The sequence below is a fragment of the Nelumbo lutea genome, chromosome 5 (assembly GCF_056320005.1).
Source record: "Nelumbo lutea isolate HS-2025 chromosome 5, American lotus-T2T, whole genome shotgun sequence".
Lineage (NCBI taxonomy): Eukaryota > Viridiplantae > Streptophyta > Magnoliopsida > Proteales > Nelumbonaceae > Nelumbo > Nelumbo lutea.
This window is the reverse complement of record NC_142688.1, coordinates 78,143,004-78,164,879: the sequence shown is the minus strand read 5'-3', so window position 1 is coordinate 78,164,879 and position 21,876 is coordinate 78,143,004. Positions and strand designations below refer to the sequence as shown.

General features: G+C 39.3%; 1 protein-coding gene across 3 annotated transcripts in view; it reads left to right on the top strand.

Annotated features, from left to right (window-relative positions):
- Positions 1-21,876, top strand: part of LOC148853011 (uncharacterized) — a 91,642-nt gene that overhangs the window by 65,856 nt on the left and 3,910 nt on the right. The gene's annotated exons all lie outside the window — the stretch shown is intronic.

Genomic DNA, 21,876 nt, shown 5'->3' with positions numbered 1-21,876 from the left:
TTCCAAGAGAAGGTGCGAAGCCAACAAGATCTGGAGTGTATCCTATACAGGGCTATAGTGTGGCTAAAATCGCTGCATTTATTTCGGCAGTTCTCTTTTAGTGATCTGTGGAGGCATTGGTTAGAAATGGCAAGCAACTCTTTGAAGACAAAGATGCACATGAGCTGGGTACCCCCACCTGAAGGATTCATGAAGTTAAACTTTGGTGGTAGTAGTCTGGGCAATCCAGGTCTTTCTGGGATGGGAGGGGTTATAAGGAATGTAAATGGTTCTGTAACTTTTCTGTTTCAGGTCCTTTAGGTGAGGGGGGCTCCACGAGGGAAGAATTAGTAGCTGCACTACAAGGGGTACAGTTTTCTGTACAGCTAGGAGTGGAGAAGCTACTAATAGAAGGTGATTATCAGGTGGTTGTGGGTGGCTACAAAAACCAGAGACTACACTTTGGTGCTTCAAAAATGAACTTAAATGATTCAAGTGCTTGATGAGGAATTTGGATGTTAGAATACAATGGGTAGGGAGATCTACCAATGCTATGGCTGATTGTTTAGCCAAGCAAGGGGCAAATAGGGAAAATCTGTATTGGACTCAATTGTAATCCATTTTATTTTTTGGTGGGTTGGAGAGGTTGCAGCTCGTACCTCTCCAAGTGTATTCTGTAACAGTGGTTTATTCCATTAATAAATTCTTCATTTATCAAAAAAAAATATTTGTTAATGTCGACTGTGTAGGGGTATTTTAGTCTTTATGTTTATGTTAATGTTTAAGTTGCTGATGTGTAATGTTCTATTAGTAGTTGTGTCCTCACTTAAGTAGGGGCAAAGGAGTCATTTTATTATTTAATAGAAACATATAAATTGATCTGGCCGACTAGAGAGAGAGAATTCTCTCTTGTTCGAACCAGATTCTCTCCTCTATTTTCTTCTCTTATCCTTCTTCTTCTCATCTTTCTCTTACTTCTACAGTCATTATTCTAACAGAATTCAAAGGCAGATTGGATTATAATATGGTATCAGCGCTAGGTTGAGAAAATCGAATCTGCCCAGAATTCTGATTTTCACGCATCCAGTCTAGGGTTTTCTTCTTTTTTCTTCGCCATCAGTTGGAGATAAGGAAAGGGGCTGAAAAGGAGTGACCACCCTCTTCCCTTGGAGGCTTGCTTCTATGCCTCCAGTCATGCAGTTCATGGGTGTTTGCTGTGGTTTGTAGGAAGGCCCCCCTAATTGATGAAGAGAAGAGGGCTGATTCAAGTGATGCAGTGGAGTGTCGAGTACAGTTTGATTTTTTGGTGATTAGGTAAGTAATTTTTATGCAGTTTTTATTGTGAATCAAATGGTGGATTTGGTCCAGATCGTGTGGTGAAAATTCAGGTTTTAGTGTGTAAGGGTTTATGCAGATTTCAGTGTAGTTTGAAGGGGGAGTGATCTTCGAGTAGTGTGGTGAGTTTTCAAGTAGTCGTGTGGTAGGGTTGTGTAGAGAGTGAAGAATTCAGCAATAACAGCTGCTGAGAACAGTGTGGTTTAGTGTGCAATGTGGTGAGAGGTGTAATAAGAAAAAAAAACTGTTTTTCAGCCATGGGAGACAACAGTGATGGTGAAACTAGTGTGATTTTTTCAGCCATGGGAGACAACAGTGATGGTGAAACTAGTGTGATGGTTCCTACTGACTACCTGAATGTTCAGATGACCTCTATCAAGTTGAATGGAGAAAATTATGTACCTTGGGCGAAATCTGTAGAAGTCTTTCCTAAAGCAAAGAAGAAAGTGAAACACACAAGGGAGGAAAAACCCTCTACTGAATCTCATGAGTATGGTGACTGGGAACAAGAAGATGCACAGATTATTCCATGGTTATGGAACAATATGGAACTCAAGGTTAGTATGAATTTCATGTTTCTCGATACTACCAAGGAAGTGCGGGACCATGCTAAGAAGTTGTATTCGGGACAAGACAACACAACTAGAGTATATCAGCTGTATCAAGAATACTTTAATTTGCAACAGGGTAATCAGAGTCTTGAGGAATACTATGGTAGCATGAGAAATCTTCGTAATGAGCTGAATGTGTATCGCCCCCTCACCTTTGATGTTAAAATTCAGCAACAACAGAGAGAACAACTAGATGTGACCAGAATTTTGGTGGGGGTGAAGTCTGAATATGAACCAGTGCGGGCACATATGCTAAGAGGATCAACTCTCCCTTCCTTAGAAGAGGTGTTAGCTCGAATTAAGAGGATTTCTATTGGATCTATTGAGAATTTTAGTGTTTTTGATAGATCAGCCTTTGTAGTGTTAGAGGTGGAGCTTGGGGAGCTAATATGGTCGTAGTGGTAGTAGTGGACCGGTATATGACCGTAGTGGTGGTGGTGGACCCATGTATAATCGTGGTGGTGGTCATACTTGAGGTCGAGATTCAAGGGGAGTTTGTGGCAGAGGACGCAGTTCTGGTCCGAGAAGATGTACACACTGTGGTATGGATGGACATACCATCAATTATTGCGATGATTTGCATGGTCCACCTTCAACTTGGGCCAATCATTTCATGGCCAGTGATAGCAGCTTCAAACAGGACAGCAATTTAGCTGATCAAATGCCCCCTATATCCACAAATGTTCCTAGGAAGGAGATGATGAGTGTTCTTCGTGATGAGTATGAGAGGTTTGTTCAAGCCATATCTCAATAGAATGCAACCACTCTTGCACACTCAGGTATGGCTTGTCTGGCATCCAAACCCAATCCTTGGATTATTGACTCTGGAGCCTCCGATCACATGATCAGAACTTCAAGTGTGTTTTCTTCCCTTTCTCGCTGCCCAACATCACAATCTGTTACCCTTATTAATGGTTCCACATCCTCCATTTGTGGTGTTGGTAATGTTAACATGGACCCTTTATCTTTATCCTAAGTTTTGTATGTCCCCAAATTTCCTTTTAACCTTATGTCTGTTAGTAAGTTGATCAAGTCTCTTAATCGCTCTAACACTTTTTACCCTTCTTCTAGTGTTTTTCAGGATCTCAAGATGGGGATGAAGATTGGTGGAGGGCATGAAGCTGGTGGATTGTATTGCTTTGATGGTGGTGGAAGTACGTCAACAACTCTCCAAACACCTCTTTCTCCTCTCTAGTGGCACTATCGATTTGGTCATCTGTTACTTAATGTTTTGAAGTCTCTTGTTCCTTTGTTGAGTCATCTTTCTCTTTTGGATTGTGAGTCATGCCAGTTAGGAAGACATCATCGTGTTCCCTTTAGTCCTAGGGTTGATAAACGTATGTCGAGTCCTTTCTATTTAGTTCATTTAGATGTTTGGGGTCCTAGTAAAGTAATGTCATATAATGGTTATAGATACTTTGGTATTTTTGTTGATGATTATTCAAGGATGATGTGGCTTTATTTAATGAAAGAAAGGAGTGAATTGTTTACCATTTTCCAAAAATTTTATGCTGACATTCGCAACCAATTTGGTGTACACATTAAAATTCTTTGTTCTGATAATGGTCGTGAATATTTTTATACACCATTTCAAGAATATTTGGAACAACATAGCATAATCTATCAGATTTCGTATGCCTACACCCCACAACAAAATGGGGTGGCTGAGAGAAAGAATCGTCACCTTTTAGAAACTGCTCGATCCCTTATGCACCATATGAATGTACCCAACCCTTTTTGGAGTGATGATGTGCTTCTTCTTGCTTCCCGATTAACCGGATGTCCACGTCCATTCTTGATGGTCATTCTCCTTTTACCACTTTGTTTCCTACCTTGTCTCCGTTTCCCCTTTCTCTACGAGTTTTTGGGTATGTCTGTTTTGTTCATAATCTGGGACCGGGAAGGGACAATTTAGATGCACGGTCCATTAAGTGCATCTTCGTTGGCTATTCCTGGACCAGAAAGGGTATAAGTGTTATAATCCTAGTTCTCGACGTTCCTTTGTGTGTGTTGATGTTAATTTCTTTGATTCCACTCTGTTTTTCTTGGGGTCAGGTGATGTTTCTTCCCCACCATCTCCTCCTCTTCCACTTCGAGTTGTGGATCCCATTCTCCTTGTTCCAGCTGTGACCAAATCTTTACCTCCGGTGCCACCACCTGTTGAACGTCCACCTATTCGTCAGTTGTATACACATCGCCAACATGTACCGGCTCCTCCTCCAGTTCCATCATCATCTACAGATCCGATAGTTGTTCCCACACCAGCCCCAACCCTAGTTTTTGAACTTGATCTTCCCATTGCCTTGTGGAAAGGTAAATGCAGTTGCACCCTTCATCCTATTTCTAACTATGTTTCTCTCACTCACCTTTTTGCTTCCCATCGCCAGTTTATCTCCTTGTTATCCTCTGTTGTTGTCCCTACGGATGTCTAGAAAGCTCTTGTCTCTCTAGGGTAGTGCCATGCAATGGAGGAAGAACTCCCAGCTCTAACTCATAATCATACATGGAACCTCGCCACACTTCCTCCTGGTAAGCAGGCTGTTGGTTGTAAATTGGTATACACTGTTAAGTACTTACCTGATGGTAGTGCAGAGTGGTTGAAAGCTATATTGGTTGCCAAAGGGTACTCCAAAACATATGGTATTGACTACACAGACTCCTTCTCTTTGGTTGTTAAGATTGGTTTAGTTCGTGTTGTGATATCTCTAGCTGCTATGTATGATTGGCCTCTTTTTCAGCTTGATGTCAAGAATGCTTTCTTACATGGTGATCTACGTGAGGAGGTCTATATGGAGCGACCATTGGGGTTTGTTGCTCAGGGGGAGGATGGTAAGGTGTGCCAATCAAAGAAGGCCATTTATGAACTTAAACAGTCTCCCCGTGCGTGGTTTGGTAGGTTTAGTGTGGTGGTAAAGAAGTTTGGTATGAAACAATGCCAGGTTGATCACTCAGTCTTCAGTCATGACTCTCAGGCTAGAAAGATCTTATTGATGGTATATGTAGATGATATTTCATTATCGGGAATGATAAAGTGGGAATTGATAGGTTGAAGATCTTTTTGCAAGAACACTTTTAGACAAAGGACCTTGGTAAACTAAAGTATTTCTTGGGGATAGAAGTAGCAAGGTCTAAGCATGGTATTAATTTGTGTCAAAGGAAATATGTTCTTGATTTGTTGGAAGAAGCATGATTGTTTGGCTTCAAACCAGTTGAAACACCTATGGAAGCAAATACTAAGTTGAGCAGTGATATGGGTGAAGAGTTTGAAGATCTTGGAAGGTACCGGCGGTTGGTCGGTAAACTAAACTATCTAACCATTACTCGGCTAGATATTTCATTTGCGGTTAGTGTGGTAAGTCAGTTCATGCAGAAGCCTTGGTTCCACATTGGGATGCAGTTCTAAGGATTGTGTGGTATTTAAAGGGGGCTCTTGCTCGTGGCTTGATATATAGAATTGGAGGAAAACTTGAAATAGAAGGATATACTGATGCTGATTGGGCTGACTCTATATCTGACAGGAGATCCACTGCAAGCTATTGTACTTTCCTTGGGGGTAATTTAGTGACGTGGAAAAGTAAGAAACATATAGTTGTGGCAAGTAGTGCAGAGGAAGAATATAGAGTTATGGCACATACTACTTGTGAATTAGTGTGGCCGAGAAATCATCTATAGGAGATGGGATACACTATTGACACTTCAATGTAGCTCTATTGTGACAATCAGGCTACAGCCCATATCTCTTCTAATCTGGTGTTTCATGAGAGAACCATGCATATAGAGGTTGACTGTCACTTTGTGAGGGAGAAGGTGCTGAGTGGAGTGATAGATACTGCATATGTTAACACAGGAAACCAATGGGCAGATCTGTTCACCAAAGGGTTGAGTCGGGGGAGAGTGGACTACATATGTAACAAGCTGGGACTACTAGTAGTTGTGTCCCTCACTTATTATTTAATAGAAACATATAAATTGATCTGGCCCACTAGAGAGAGAGAGAGAGAATTCTCTCTTGTTTGAACCAGATTTCTCTCCTCTATTTTCTTCTCTTCTCATTCTTCTTCTTCTTCTTCTTCTTCTCATCTTTGTCTTACTTCTATAGTCATTATTCTCACAGAATTCAAAGGCAGATTGGATTATAATAATATTCAAATAACTCAGATGTCATTGAGGTTTTTACACAACATATTCCACACTCCTCAAGTTGGGCATATATACTAGGGATGCAACTTGAGTGGGCCCATCCATTTGCTTGACCCAACCAACCTGATCTTTTGTAAAGGTTGGGCTTGAGTTTTTGGACTCTGGGATGGGCCTAGGCCAGGAAACTTGGTCTTGGGTATGACCTAAACTCGGGTTGGTCTTGTCCAACATTGTATGACATGGATATGTATACTGTGCATTTTCGACATGTATATTTGTATGTAACACATTTATATTATCATATACCCTAAGCTATCTTTATTTCTTTACATATGTATATGATTAGCCTAGACTCACACCCATGCACAAACATGTGCAAAAACACACAAATTATAACATTTTATTTATATAAAAATATCCTTTCTAGTTCTATATAACGCATATAAAATATTTATATTTACATTTATCAATTGCATTTGTGCATTTTTTCAATGCATTTTACTCTTAAATTGGGCGAAAAATTCCAATAAAGATGGATGTGCAAAAAGTGTTCAAATATACTTGCAAACTTGTTTAACCCATGTCATCATGGCTTTAGTTTTGTTGTGTTTAGCTCAGATTGGGCCTGATTGGTAAATTCAGTCATGACATCAGGTTGGGCTAGGCCTGAACCTGAGGTTTGTGTCTTAGGATTGGGTTTGAATTGATCCTCAACCCAACCTTATCCGCTCAAGTTGCACCCCTAATAGATATATTGAGCATGCCCAATTTACATAAACTCTCTTTCAACTTAGACTTATTGACACCCTCAGTAAATCTTCTTGGTTAAAGCTTCTTTTGATTTGACAAAGTGTAAGCAACTTCTGCAGTGAGCCTCATTTTGATAAAATCTCTATCAACTTCAATATTCTTGGTCTTGTCATGCTGAGCAAGAGAATCTGCAATATTGATAGCAGCTTGGTGATCCTAGTATAACTTCATAGGATCATAAAATAATGATTTCCAGATCTTTTAGGGGAAATTACTACCACAACAGCTTCGGACCACCGAGTGTCAATGTGTACTCAGGCTGAAAACTTCAGTGGACTACCTGAGATCTTATTTCTCTGACACTAAATTACCTCCAACTATGGTTTAAATGTCAGCATAATTCCTGATGTTTATATGGCATTTCCATTTCCATGGGTATTATCTTGAAATATTACTATAATTGGCATATTTCCCAGTGAAAGCTACCTGCACTATGCGGAGTAGTATGTGGGATAGTATTTTAACATGATGAGTTGGCAATAGTATTGCAGATGATAACCACTTTTAGCTGGTTAGAAATTCTTTTTGTATGTGACATTAAATTTTAGTTTTTGTTTCTGTAATACATTACTTGGTTGGTTTACTATTAGAAAAAAGATTTTTTTTTCCGTATTAGATTAATTTGCACATTTTTTGAGTTTAGGTTTTGTTTTAACTTTATCATTTAGTTTTAGCTCTTAATGTTTATAGGACAACTTCACAATGTATTATTTTGGCTATTAACCTTAGTTTCTTGGTTTTGCTTGATGGGTTGGAACCAGATTAAATTCTAAAAGGCCATAATTATGCTTTTATGATTTCATAAAATATCATTGTATATTTCCACACATTTCAAAATATTTCCACTATGTCTATAATTTACAAAATATTTTCTTATGCCATTTCTGACTTGTTTCTTATATTTGGATGACCAACATATTTATTGACACTGAAATTGACATTTTAAATGTTGCCTCCAAAACAACTATATTACACTTATGTAGATTATGTATCATAGATTGAACCAAACCAACCCAGATGGTGTCTGTATGTGTCTCCATTATGAGATGTCCATGGTTGTCATATAAGATTCCTCTACCTGGTAAACTTTTTAAATAAGACTATTTTCTTAGTTGCTTCTAGATGAGATGCATATAATTTGTGCATATGCTGGTTGACTACACTTTCTATGTAGGAGGTCTTTTGCAGAATCGAACACAACTTTAGGAGTTTTCCCGGTAACGTTTGGTTCATGCCATAATCCTTGAGTAACACTCCTTGATCATCTGCTAGTTGATGATTAGGATCAGTTGGGGTATCTACTTGTTTGACTCCCAATTTCACTTCAGATGATCTAACATATGCTTTACCTGAGAGAAAAATATCCTCTTAGACCATGTCAATTAAATACCTAGGAAAGAATGTTGTCAGACTTGGACTTGTTCGAAAACCAAAAAGGCCACTAAGTCACAGCTTTGTTGATTTAATAGGTCAAATCAGACTTGGCCCAAGTTTGACAGCATTTTAATCAGTCTTAGTCTCAAATTCTACAGCTATAAATATCTTTGGGCCATCAATTTATGTTGTATTACCTATAACGACAATATCATTAAAATAGGCAATTAGGGCAATTATCATTCTTTCCTTTAGCTTAGTGAATAGAGCATGGTTAGCAACCTATTAAACTAGACCTATTTTTTTTATCATCTACCCATTAAACTAGACCTTCCGTGACTACTTATAAATGGGCTTCTTGAGACAACATAACTTACCTTCACCTCCAAGTGGTGGTGATATAATACACTTCTTGAACATCTCTATTTAAAAATACATTTATCACATATGGTTGATGTAATTGTCAATTGTAGGATGTTCCCAGTGAGAGAACACACATTGAATTTAATTTTTGCCACTAAAACAAAATATTTCTTGATATTCTACACCACAAGTCTATGTATAGCCCTTTGCTACTAACCTAGCCCTGTACCTTTCAATAGACCCATGTGCTCAATACTTATGGTAAATGGCCATTTACATTCCATAGGTTCTTTGCTATTAGGAAGATCAATTAGCTCACATGTTTCATTTTTCAAGAGTATCCATTTCTTGCTTTGGAGCTTCCTATTTGAGATGAAGGGTCTCAATAGAATACGAAAAAGCATGATATTGAGAGGATAGATGCTTCTAGGATAGGAATATATAAGTACAATGAGTAGCCCTTCTGTTTTGATGCTTTCTTTTGCATAAAGCAATGGATGCATCAAGATCACTAGGAACAATAGTACAACTGGATGAATTATTAGAAGTGGGAAGGTGACCCCTAGTCTCAGATAACAGTCGTCGAGGATTCATATCCATGACTATCTTACCAATCAAATATATGTATAGGGCTATCTTTTGTTGCCTTTTATAGATCTACAAATTCTTTGGCACATCATCAAAAGGGGAACCAGGAATTGGAGTAATCAGGAACTGCAGCAGTAACTTTCTGCCAAGCTTTTCAGGACCAATAGGAGTTACAAATTCTCTAAAAGAAGAGTTGCAGGCTTTAATACAAGTGCTGAAATTAATTGCAGTGAAGGCATGGAATAAGGAGAACATCCAATGGAAAACCAGATCAATAGTAAGAGAGGCTCTTTTTCTAGGTCGAAAATTGAATAGCTAATTCAAGTGGATTCCTAGAAATGCAAACAGCTTGGCAGATGCCTTAGCTAAAGTAGGAGCAATCAAGGAATGTTTGGATTGGGGTGAACGAGGTCTAGGATTCAGTTTGTAACTCTTGAATGCAATGCTATGGTTATTTGTGGAGCCAATTTGGCTTTGTACTTATGGGCCAGTTACACTTTTAGGGGTAACTTGGTTTTATGCTAATGAAATTTTGTTATTTATTAGTAGGTTGAGAGACCAGGAGATTGAATTGATTGCTTTGTTGTGAAAATCTTTTAATTCCTTTATTTTGCAACTTTTGAAACCAGATAGTCGGGTATGGACTCCTTATCCTAGAGGATTGTTTTCTTGTACCTTCTTTTTCATGACTTTGTGTTCTGCTCCCCCTACCCAATCCTTCTCCCTAAAGAAATCTGATGTAGACCAATACTGCCCAAGGTTGGTGCTCTTTGGTTGGGAAGTTTTCTATTGGAAGTTAAAAGTCATGGACAACCTGCAAGAAAGAAAGCCTTTCTTGTGTATTTCCCCAAACTAGTGTATCCTATGCATAGTTACGGGAGATAGTTGCTACCACTTACTAATCTCCTTTCCTTTTGTTGCGGCATTTGGGACAGGTTTTTCTCATTCTTTTGTTGCAGGTGGCCTTTGGCTTTGTAGATTAGTAGCTTATTTGACTGTGCAACCTTGTGTTGCCTAAGAGGAGGGTAGAGGGTAGAATCATATGGAGTTGTATCAAGGATACTTTGGTTTGGATGGTCTAGGAGGAGATAAATGCAAGAATCTTCTCTGGAGGGGAAAGAGATGAGGGTCAAGGTTCAAAGTATTGACACGTATCGTTCCCGTGGCTTCCCGATACTCCCCTACAGGGGTTGTATCAGGTCAGCCACTGTTTCAGAGGGTTGCCTGGCCTTAAACCAGCCCCTCTGAATCGATTTAGAAAAAAAAGAAGTAAAACATAAAAAAAAGCACTGACACAGGCCAATACCGACGTATCGGCCCGTGTCGATATTTAGAACCTTGATGAGGGTGGGATTTTTTATTGCATTGTGCAAAGGGTTATACATTGGATAAAATATTTGGAAACTTTCTCTTCTCTTATGGTAATGTTTGGAGGAACTAGGAAGCTGTGGTAAAGAGTTCAACTAACAAATGAAGGGTTGTCTCAGCTTGGGTACCACCCAAAGAAGATTTCATTAAACTCAACTTTGATGGTAGCAGTATAGGGAAACCCAAGGCTTTCTGGAATAAGCATTTTCGAAAATAAAGATGGGCATATTTTTACTTGGGTTTGGTAGGGGTGGGGGATTCCGAAAGATTACTCATTGAAGAGGATTTTAAACTAGTAGTTGGTTGGTTAAAGGAACTGGACACAATGATATTGACCTACGGGGAGACTATGAAGAAAATGATATTTATATTAAAAATATAAAAGGACAAATTTGCCCTTAATATTACATTGGATAGTGTACAAAATAAACTATTGTACAAGAAAGAAGGTAAAAGTACAAGAATGGCCCTTGTCTAACTCTCTTTATATTTACACTCCCCCTGAAACTGATGCTTAGGAATAAGCATTAGTTTATTCATGAGAAATATATGTCGAGCCCAAGTCATTGCCATTGTCAGTAGAATTGCAAGTTGGAGGCCGAAGGGCACGTGGAAGTGAATAGTACCCGCAAGAAGTAGATCGTGAATGAAGTTGCAATCAACTTTGATAAGTTTTGTGCCCTCATGGAATACAGGTTTTGATGCAATTTTGATTGCACTTACATTGTCTGCAAAGAGAGGAATAGAGGGTGATGGCTCGTTGAGGATGTCATGTAGAAGAGCTTGGAGTCATAATTTCACTACACATTGAGGACATGGCTTTGCATTCAACTTCAGTGGAATATTTTAATACTATGTATTGTTTCTTGCACTTCCATGAAATGAGAGAGTTACCCAAGAAAACACACCAACCTGTAGTAGATCATCGGGTGTTTGGGCATCTAGCCCAATCAACATTTGCATAGATAGTGAGGCTAATGGAGGCCATGAGATAAAGTCCCCCCTTCAATGATTTAAAAGGCATGCCTAGGTGCATAGGCGAGGTGCATTTTAGGGTAGGCGCCTTGCCTAGGTCCTATGTGCATCCCTTTGCATGCCTGGTGCACCTAGGCATGTGCCTGATGTGCCTTGTGCCTTAGCCCAGGCATGTGCCTTTTTAAAATTCTGCGTTTTTTGCATTTTTTTTTATCCTAACGGTTGGGTCAGGTGCTCTGCCCCTAGACCCTGTGCCATGCCCCTCGATTTGCTTTCTTCGCTCACTGAAGCTCTGAGAACCCCCTATTTGGTAATGTTGTTCCTTCATTCATCCTACTAAAATATCTTCTTAAAAACAATTAAAATTATAAGATCATTATTTTTTTTTGTGTGAGTACTAAGAATTTAAGACCCTAACATGGACTTATTCGGGCATACCTCGAGAGGCGTGGCACAAATGTGGCTCGTAGAATCAGGAATGTAATATGTTTTACATCACATTAGCTACTTTAAGTAATGCAATTGAGGAAAAAAAGAGATTGTGGGTTTACTTGTTTGAAAATGTTTTATATGTTTGATTTTTTTTTTAATTCACATTTGAATATGCTTTCCATGTGAATGTTTATGTATTTTAATTTTAGATAATAGGTTTTTTAAAACTTTTATTTTAAAATTTAAAGTTTATATTTTTATTAATATTATGTTTAATATTTTTTATTTCTTTGCATTTTTTCGATTTTTTTGCATTTTTTTTAATTTTTTTGACATTTTTTATTTTATTTTTGCGCCTTGCTTCACAAAGGTGCATGCACCTTGCTTTGCTCCTTGTGCCTCAGGCGCAAATTGACCCCTACACCTTTTTTGCGCTTTGCACTTTTAAAACACGATCTCCCTTGTCTAATAACCTGATGGACTGTAGATAGGTGTGGTTGTCTTGGGGATGACACAAGAGGAGTCACTAAGTTTTAGATTTTTTTCCAATGGAGTGTCAATCGTCTTGTAGTCACTGAGGTTGGCCTTTCTAACAAGATCAACCGCATATTTATGTTGCTTCACAAAGTAACCCTAGGAATTATGGCTTATTTCAAGCCCCAAAAAATAAGTCAAAGGACCTAAGTCCATCTTGAAAGATTCACTAAGCAGTCATTTCAAATAAAAAACTCTTGCATCATTCCTTGTAATGAGTATATCGTCAACATTGAGAAGTAGAAACTGTCATCCCTACTCCCAATGTAAGGTAAATAGGGAATGATCTAAAGAACTCTGAATAAAGCCGACATCAATGATAATAGGAGGAGACTTCATTTACACGGTCTCCTTCAGTTACCCATGTAGGAATGCATTCTTTACATCCATCTGATGAATTGTCCAATGTTTTGCTACAAATATAGCCAATAGGAGTTGTACTATGGTCATTTTTGCCTAGCCTTATGCAACAAACCTAGCCTTGAACCTATCTAGCCTCCCATCAAACTTTAACTTCATAGACTAAACCTAGCGACTCCCAATGAGAGAGGCTTCAAGTGGAGCTTTAACTAGGTCCCATGTGTCATTCTCAAGAATGGCTTGAATCTCAGAGTCCATGTCATCTTTCCAATGTGGAATTGCTACAATTTGTTGTTAAGATATGGGATTGTCTGTGGTGGATAAAACAACAGGAAAGGACCTATGTTTGGTGAGAAACCATAGCGGTCAGGTGGACAAGAAATTCTAGAGGAACGGTGCAAAGTGAGTGCAATGGGTTTGGGTGGAGGATCATATGAACTTACAGGGATAGGTGGAGTAACTGGATCAATAGGTGGTGGTAGAGAGGAGAGGGGCATTGAGACTAATCACTGATGTAGACCGTTGCCTCCTGAGGTAACTCTGAAGTTGCTACAAGGGTGATGTCAGTGCACTTGGAGTATCTATAGAATCAAAGTTGTGCAACAAAGAGGTAGATGGAGCAAGAAATTTAATATGTTCGAAGAAAAATTACATAATGAGAAATCTGAATGCTGTGGGCTGTGGGATCATAGCAAAGAAATCCCTTGTGATCAGGGTTGTACCCCACAAAGGGACACAAAGTTGCCTATGCAATTAGCTTTGTACGTTCATGGGGTGGAAGGTGAATAAAGCAGACAGCCAAAAACTATGAGCATAGATAGGTTTGGAGATTTGTGAAAGATGCATTGAAAAGAAGTGTTATTTAGGACAGATGAAGGAAGAAGGTTTATGACATACACAACAATCCTAGTCACCTCCACCCAAAACCAGGAGGGTACATGGGAATCTTACAAGAGGGTTATGACTACACTCAAAATATGTTTATTCTTTCTTTCTGCTACCCCATCTTGTTGTGGAGTATCATGAAAGGGTTTTTGGGGTTGGATTCCTTATTGTTTCAAGTAGATTTGAAAATCCCCATCAAAGTACTTTCCCCCTAAATTGGACTGTAGTACACATCTTGGCTTCAAACTGGGTGGAAACATAAGCCTGAAATTGTTAGAATATAGGATAAACTAAACTTCTATCTTGTGGAGAAAATAAGTCCAAGAAACTGTGTAGTTAATATAATAGTTTCTAAACACTTGTATCCCAATCTAGAAATAACTGGAGACAACCATACAACACTATGTATTAAATAAAAAGGAGTTGTAGCATGTTTAAAATGAAAAGGAAATAATAAAATGTCTCTTGCATAAACCACGGGTAATGCATGCTTTACTAATATTTTTAAGAGAAGCCATAGAAATTGGTGAACTTCCAAAAGCAAACAACTAACCGAGTTTCTTAGAAAAAGGGTGACAAAAGGCATTTATGCCACAAGTGCCGATCATTATTACAATTAAAAGACTCGAAACCAGAAGTAGTAGAAAGCAACCAAGAAGTAGAAATAGAACCAGCTTTCTTCTCAAACTCCAGAGTAAACAAGTTAGTGGTTAACTTGGGTACAAATAAGGTTTTGGGTAGGTGAAAATAAGACTTAGAGGTAGATAAATGTAAATCATCACAACCAAGTATATCTAATTTTCCATCGATTCCAATAACAATGTGTTTATTAGGGAGATGGGCTTTGGGATACTGACCAAATGTGGCCCCCGTCATGTGGTTAGAAGTGCCAAAGTCAATAATCCAACGGTGATTTGATGAAGGGCAGTAGGTAGGAGACTTACTAGATAGACCAATAGCAAAAAATGCGGAAGAGATAAATGAGGACATGAACTACGAATCCTTTCTTCAGACATACCACCAGAAGTATCATTCTGTCTAGAGCCACTGAAGCAATAGAAGAGGCATTTGAACTCTTTATGGAAGTATGATAAGCTTTATAGGTTCCTTTATTTTGATTTGACCCACCACCTTTTTGTGGTCGAATGCAACATTCTATAATGACATGTCCGGACTGTTGGCAATAAGTACATGTGTTCTTCTTTCTGTGTGAGGAAACATGCCCAAACGCCTTGCATTCATGGCACTGTACTTGGGAGAAATCCTTCTTCTCCTTAGGTTTTGTTGCAAAACAGCATCTAGTTTGAATCTTTTCTTCCATCAAGAGTAGTTTGTGTAACAAACCTAGCTTTTGCTCTCAAGATTTCCCCAAGGACAGTATCCAGATCAGGGAGAGTCCTTTGACTAAGAATATTAGACTTGACAACTTCAAATACAGGTCTGAGATGCATTAGGATTAGGAAATGCATAATCTTCCTTCTATCAAAACGCTCTTTCAGACACTTAACACAACAATCTGAACGATCCTTTCCCATATGCACTAGCTCATACTCTGTCCAGAGATTAATTCATCCTACATAGTATTCCTGAACTTTCCTTTCTCCTCGATGATATGAAAATATATCAACTTCTATTTGGTATTGTCTATGGGTGTTTGATTGTTGATATACTTTCTCTAGGTATTCATACATCTCACATGCAGTCCGGTATCCCCTCATAGGAATTGCAGTATCAGTTTCAACTGATCCTAGGATCCATGATGCAATTTTTGTATTATCAATCTTCCATTGATTAAGGGCCTTGGTATCTGAATCATCAGGTTTAATTATAGACCCATCCAAGTATCCCCAAAGTCCATTTACCTCAACATGGAATCGAAAATTAAACTTCCATAAAGCATAGTTCATACCATTGAACTTGATAGGGAGAACATCCATTCTTTTTGACGCCACTAAAAACAGCAGCACACACTTTCAAGAGAGTAGAAAGACTTCAAGTCAGAAAGTAGAGAGAAGTACCTTTCAGTAGATGTCCAGAAAAGGAAATTGTATCAGTCTTCCGAACCCAAAAACGGATCAAAACCCTTCTAGATTAAACCTGATCCAAACCAAACCAAAGAGCATCAATAGTATTCCTCTAGGTGACACCGGATCTAAAGATTTAGGCCGATTTGATGTTTCTAAGAGGAGATCTGAGGAGAAAAGTATTTCTGATGGTGCAACAGTCCAGAAAACTGGTCTGTATAGATCTTCTCAAAGCAGCCCTAATAAAGAGATTCAAGGGCACTTGAAGGTTTCCCAAATACTGTTAGGGAGACCCCAAAAGCGCAGAAAGAACACAGGTATAAACAAAGCTTTATACAGATCAGATCGTGACTTGCTTTGATACCATGTCAGAGTCAGATTGAGAGAGAGAGAGAGAGAGAGGGAACAACAGTTGGTGGGTGTGTCAAAAGTGACTGTCGACACCCAAGTGAATGATATTTATATTAAAAAGGATAAAAGGACAAATCTTCCCTTAATATACATAAGATTGTGTACAAGAAAGAAAGTAGTAGAAATTGCTGATAACTGATTCAGATGAATGCCTTGTGAGGAAAAGTAGAAGAAGCTGAAAGGTTTCAGCAATAGAGAAGATGACAGAAGAAGGAAAGAGAGTGGGATGTTGCCAGAATTGAATAGATCTGACCGCCAACCCCTCTTGATTTATCTACTTAAAATAAGAGGATGAAAGATTACAAGAATACCCTTAATAGTGCAGCTACTTTAAGTAGCTGAACAGTCACAACTCACAACTTCAAATGACATAAAGTAATGGGCCTAAGGACCAATAACTTCCTAACTTAACAACTTAACTAAAAACTAAAAAGCTGGGCCCAATAACTTAAAATCAGCCCAAACTCAATACTCCCCCTCAAGTTGGGAGTAAATGTCACACATTCCCAACTTGTGTAGATTGTGCTCCAGCTTGTTTCTTGTAACACCTTTTGTAAGAACATCAACAAGCTGCAAATCAGAAGCAATGTATGGGAGACAAACTTCCCCTGAAGTCACCCTTTCTCTTATGAAATGTTTGACCACTTCAATGTGCTTTGTCCTATCATGCTGAACTGGTTTGTGGGCAATTTTAATTGCTACCTGATTATCACAGTACAACATCATAGGTTCTTCTACCTCAATACCAATTTCTCCTAACAAGGAATGGGTCCAGAGAAACTCTGAAACTCTATGTGCCATGGCTCTGTACTCAACTTCTGCACTTGACCTTGCCACAACTGTCTGTTTCTTACTTTTTCACGAAACTAGATTACCCCCAACAAGAGTGCAAACTCTTAATGTATATCTCCTGTCATCAAGGCATCCTGCCCAATTAGCATCTGTGTAAGCCTCTAGCTTCAACTGTCCATGGTTAGCAAATAGTATGCCTCTATTTAGGTGTCCCTTCAGATAAGCAAGAATCCTTCCAATAGCCTCCCAATGTCGGACTCGTGGGGCATGCATGTATTGAATCACCACACACACTGCATAGGAGATGTCTGGTCTTGTCATACATAAATATAGCAGCCGCCCCACAAGTCTCTGATATCTCCCAATGTACTTTACCAGCTCACCTTCTGATGCATTAATTTTGTGATTCTGAGCAATAGGAGTACTGGCTGCCTTTGTTCTAAGTTTCCTTGTTTATTGTAAAAGGTCCAGAACATACTTCATCTAAGAAATAAAAATTCCGTGCTTTGATCTTGCAACCTAATTGCCCAAGAAATACCTTACCTCCCCAAGATCCTTAATTTCAAATTCTCTATGTAGATTCTTCTTCAAAATGTCAATCTCACTCGGGTCATTTCCTATAACTACAATTCCATCCACATAAACAATCAGAATTGACTTCAGGGACCCCCATGCTTTGATCTTGTAACATCAATGCCCAAGAAATACCTCAGCTCCCCAAGATCCTTAATTTCAAATTCTTTGTGCAGATTCTTCTTCAAACTGTCAATCTCACTCAAGTTATTTTCTGTAACTACAATGCCATCCACATAAACCATCAGAACTGACATCAGGGACCCCCTCCACTTCACAAACAAGATATGGTCTGATTGAGTCTTAAGTATAGCCAAAAGCAATCAAGGCCTTCCTGAACCTATCATACCATGCTCTGGGAGACTGTTTTAGACCATAAAGAGACTTCTTCAATCTTCATACCTTCCCTTTTTCAACATCATTGTAGAAACCAGTAGGAAGATCCATATACACTTCTTGCAAATCCCCATTCAGAAAGGCATTTTTTACATCAAGTTGAAAATGGGGCCAAGAGTATGTAGCAACAAGAGAAAAGGATCCGAACAGAAGTCATCTTTGCAACTGGTGCAAAGGTCTCTAAGTAATCAATGCCATAGGTTTGAGTGTACCCTTTTGCAACCAGTCTGGCCTTATACCTCTCTATCCTTCCACCTGCCTTGTATTTAACTATATAAGTCCATCTGCATCTAACAATCTCCTTGCCCTCTGGTAGATCCACAATTTCCCATGTCTGATTCTTAATCAAGGCTTCCATTTTTTCCTACATAGCTGTCTCCCATTCAGGTTTGAGAGAGCCTTACTGACACCCTTGGGTATAGACACTGAGTTGAGGGAAGCAAGGAAAGCTCGATAAGAAGGACAAAGCCCATTGTAGGATAGAGACTGTGAGATACAATGAGCAATACACTTTCTCTTCCCTTTTTTGAGTGCAATACGAAGGTTCAGGTCATCTGTAATGGGATTAGTAGAATCAATAGGAACTGAAACATTAGAGGGATCAAGAGGAATACCTATATCCATGTCAACCGAATCTGGAGTCTCCAAATAACCGATAGGAAGTGATGTGGGTTCTTTTGCAATGGGATCAACCTCCCAATGAAGTTGTAGGTGTTGTCGCAAGTAACACTGAGAAACAAGACGCAAGGGAGGTGGTAGGCACAGGAGTGGACATAGGAATTGGAACTGGAAGAGGAATAGACTACTCACTTCCCCAAAACACTCACCCTGAGAACAACCCTTTGGGAAAAAAGATGTGGACACAAAAAAAGTGACATCTATAGTAACATACCGACTCCCAGAGATTGGGTCATAGCAACAATACCCTTTCCGATTCTCTGCATACCCAAGAAAAACATACTTCTTTGCCTTTGGATCAAGCTTCAAGCAGTGAGGACCAAGAACATGAGCAAAGAAAACACAGCCAAAAACCCTGAGAGGGATGTGGAACATCTCCCCCTTAGGAAGGAGAGGAGGCTAAATGGGGTGCTGAATCCAAGAACATGAGAGGGTACCCTATTAATCAAAAAGACTGCTGTGAGAATTGCGTCACCTCAAAACCGAACTGGAACTATAGATGTGATCATCATGCTCCTTGCAATGTCAACAATGTGTCTGTTTTTCCTTTCTGCTACACCATTATGTTGTGGACTGTAAGAACAACTGCTTCGATAGATTACTCCATATTCTAACAGATACAAAGTAAGGTTCTTCTCAAAATATTCCTTGGCATTGTATGATCTGAACACCTTCACTTGTACTGCAAACAATGTTAGCACAATCTGATGAAACTGTTGGACCAAGGACAATACCTCATCACGGGATCTCATCAAGTAAATCCAAGAATACCGAGAAAAATCATCCACAAATAAAAGAAAATATCTGTAACCACCTGTGGAAGGAACATGGTATGGTCCCCACACATCAATATGAATAACATCATAAGTAGGGCACTTTTTATTACTAACTTTAAACGAATGTCTACAATGTTTTCCAAGCTGACAGATTTCACACTCTAAGCTAGACAAATTAACAGGCTCAAATAATTTCGGAAACAAGAAGCACAGAAGGAAAAGACAAATGTCTGAAACGACTATGTCAAAGCATAATCTGACCCATAGACTCTTACTCAAAATCCTTGCAAAATGATGACTCTAATGATGAGGAAGCGCATCCAAAAGGTAGATTCCATTCACCTCATGACCACTCCCAATCGCCATCTTCGAATCCAGATCCTGCAAAACACAATGGCCAGGAGAAAAAATCATTGAGCATTTCAATTTTTGGTTAAACTACTAATAGATAATAAGTTAGTACTCATTCTGGGTACATGAAGGACAAAGGGTAGGGAAATGGAATCAGTAATCTTGACAAACCCCTTCCCAGCAATGGGAACATGCGATCCATCGGCTGTGGAAATGCTGTCTATACCAGAGAAGAGTTGGTAAGAAGAGAAAATAGTGGAACTATGGGTCATATGCTCTGAGGCTCTAGAATCTATAATCCAAGGAGGTCCCTCCTTACCTATAGTGGAAACATAGTTTGCAGTGGCATGTGAACTACCTGTATGAGCAAAGTAGAATGTCCACTACCAGAACCACCTGTACCTAGCTGTCCACCTGATAACAGATTAGGGCTGACTGTATCTCGCTGATTTAGTAACTGCCCATATCTCTCAAGTTTGGCCCTCACTACAGCAGCAGCTGCAACAGACTCCAAAGTAGCTATAATAGGGGGGCCAGGTAAGTCAACAGTGACTGTCATGTTAACATTTCCCTTCTTGTTTTTAAGTCTATTTACTCTATTCGGCACAAGGTGAGGATGAAGCTTCTAGCAGGTATCTTTCGTGTGCTTAGGCTTCTTACAGTAGTCACAAATTAGATCCTTCTTATCTTCATTCCTTATTTCATTGCCAACCCGTTCACTTTGTTTAGGTTTCACAATACTGACCATGGCTGCTTGTTCAAGACCCGAATTCTTCATCATCACATTCCTCCTACTCTCTTCCCTTGATACAAAGGCATATGCCTGAGAGAGAGTAACACTATCCCCGGAAAGGATATGTTGCCTTGCAATGTCATACTCGGGATTAAGGCCAACAAGAAATTCAAAAACCCTATTCTTCTCTAAGAGCGTCTGGTAGGCAGCTGCATCCTTAGTAGTTTCCCAAACCATTGTCTCCAGATGGTCAATCTCCTGCCACAGGGTTTTAAGGGCCGAAAAATAAACAACAATAGTTTTATCTCCCTGCCTGGTAGCAATAACCTGGTAGCAATCCTTAGTAGTTTCATTAGCTGTATTTGCCCACACAAAGTTTTTACTTATATGGGGCAGCATAGAATTGCACAACCAAGTCATTACCATATAATTTTCCTATACCCGTCAGGAGCTGTTAGTCTCGGGTTTCACTTCCTCACCAGTGATATACCCCAACTTCCCACAAGCACCAATGGCCTTCTTTGCAAATTGTGACCAGTCTAAAAAGTTTGTACCATCCAATTTAATTGTAGTGGTGGTTCCAACCCCGAAAGGTCTCCCGACACCTCCTTTCCCTTGTCCTATTTCACTTCCCGGTTTGTTTTCAACTCCGTGACCCTCCATTATTTCCAACAAAGGGTTAGAAATTCACTTTGAGATGAAGAAAAAAGAAATAATTCCTTCAGGCACCACACACACCCTTCTGGAACCCTAGGTGGTCCTCCCACAAAAGATTCCCTTTTAGCAGGAGTGGGAGAAGAGAGAGAAGAAGCAGTTGCTCCCTCTAGAGGCCTCCAAAACAGATGGGACTTGAACCACCCCCTTCAGAAAACTCCAAGGAACCCTAAAAAAAGTAGGGTGCCACTTCCTAGGTTAAAATTGAAGAGTCCTATTAGAAACAGGACTCTCCCCCTTTCTCCAGTTCTTCTTGAATTTGATGGGAAACTCTAGACCAGCTACAGGGCAGAACAGATCCACCAAAAAATCCAAAAATTGGGCTTACCTAAGGTCTTTGATCAGCCTCTCATATCACCATGCAGTTGGTCGATCTAGGGCTGCATGATAGAGCACCTCAAGAAACCTTTGGCCTGGCTCTGATACCAAGTAGAAATTGCTGATAACTGGTTCAGATGAATACTTTGTGAAGAAAAGTAGAAGAAGCAGAAAGGTTTCAGCAATAGAGAAGAGGAGAGAAGAAGAAAAGAGAGTGGGATGTCGCCAGAATTGAATAGATTTGGCTGCCAACCCCTCTTGATTTATATACTTAAAATAAAAGAATGAAAGATTACAAGAATACTCTTAGTAGGGTGGCTACTTTAAATAGCTGAACAGTCACAACTTAAAATAAC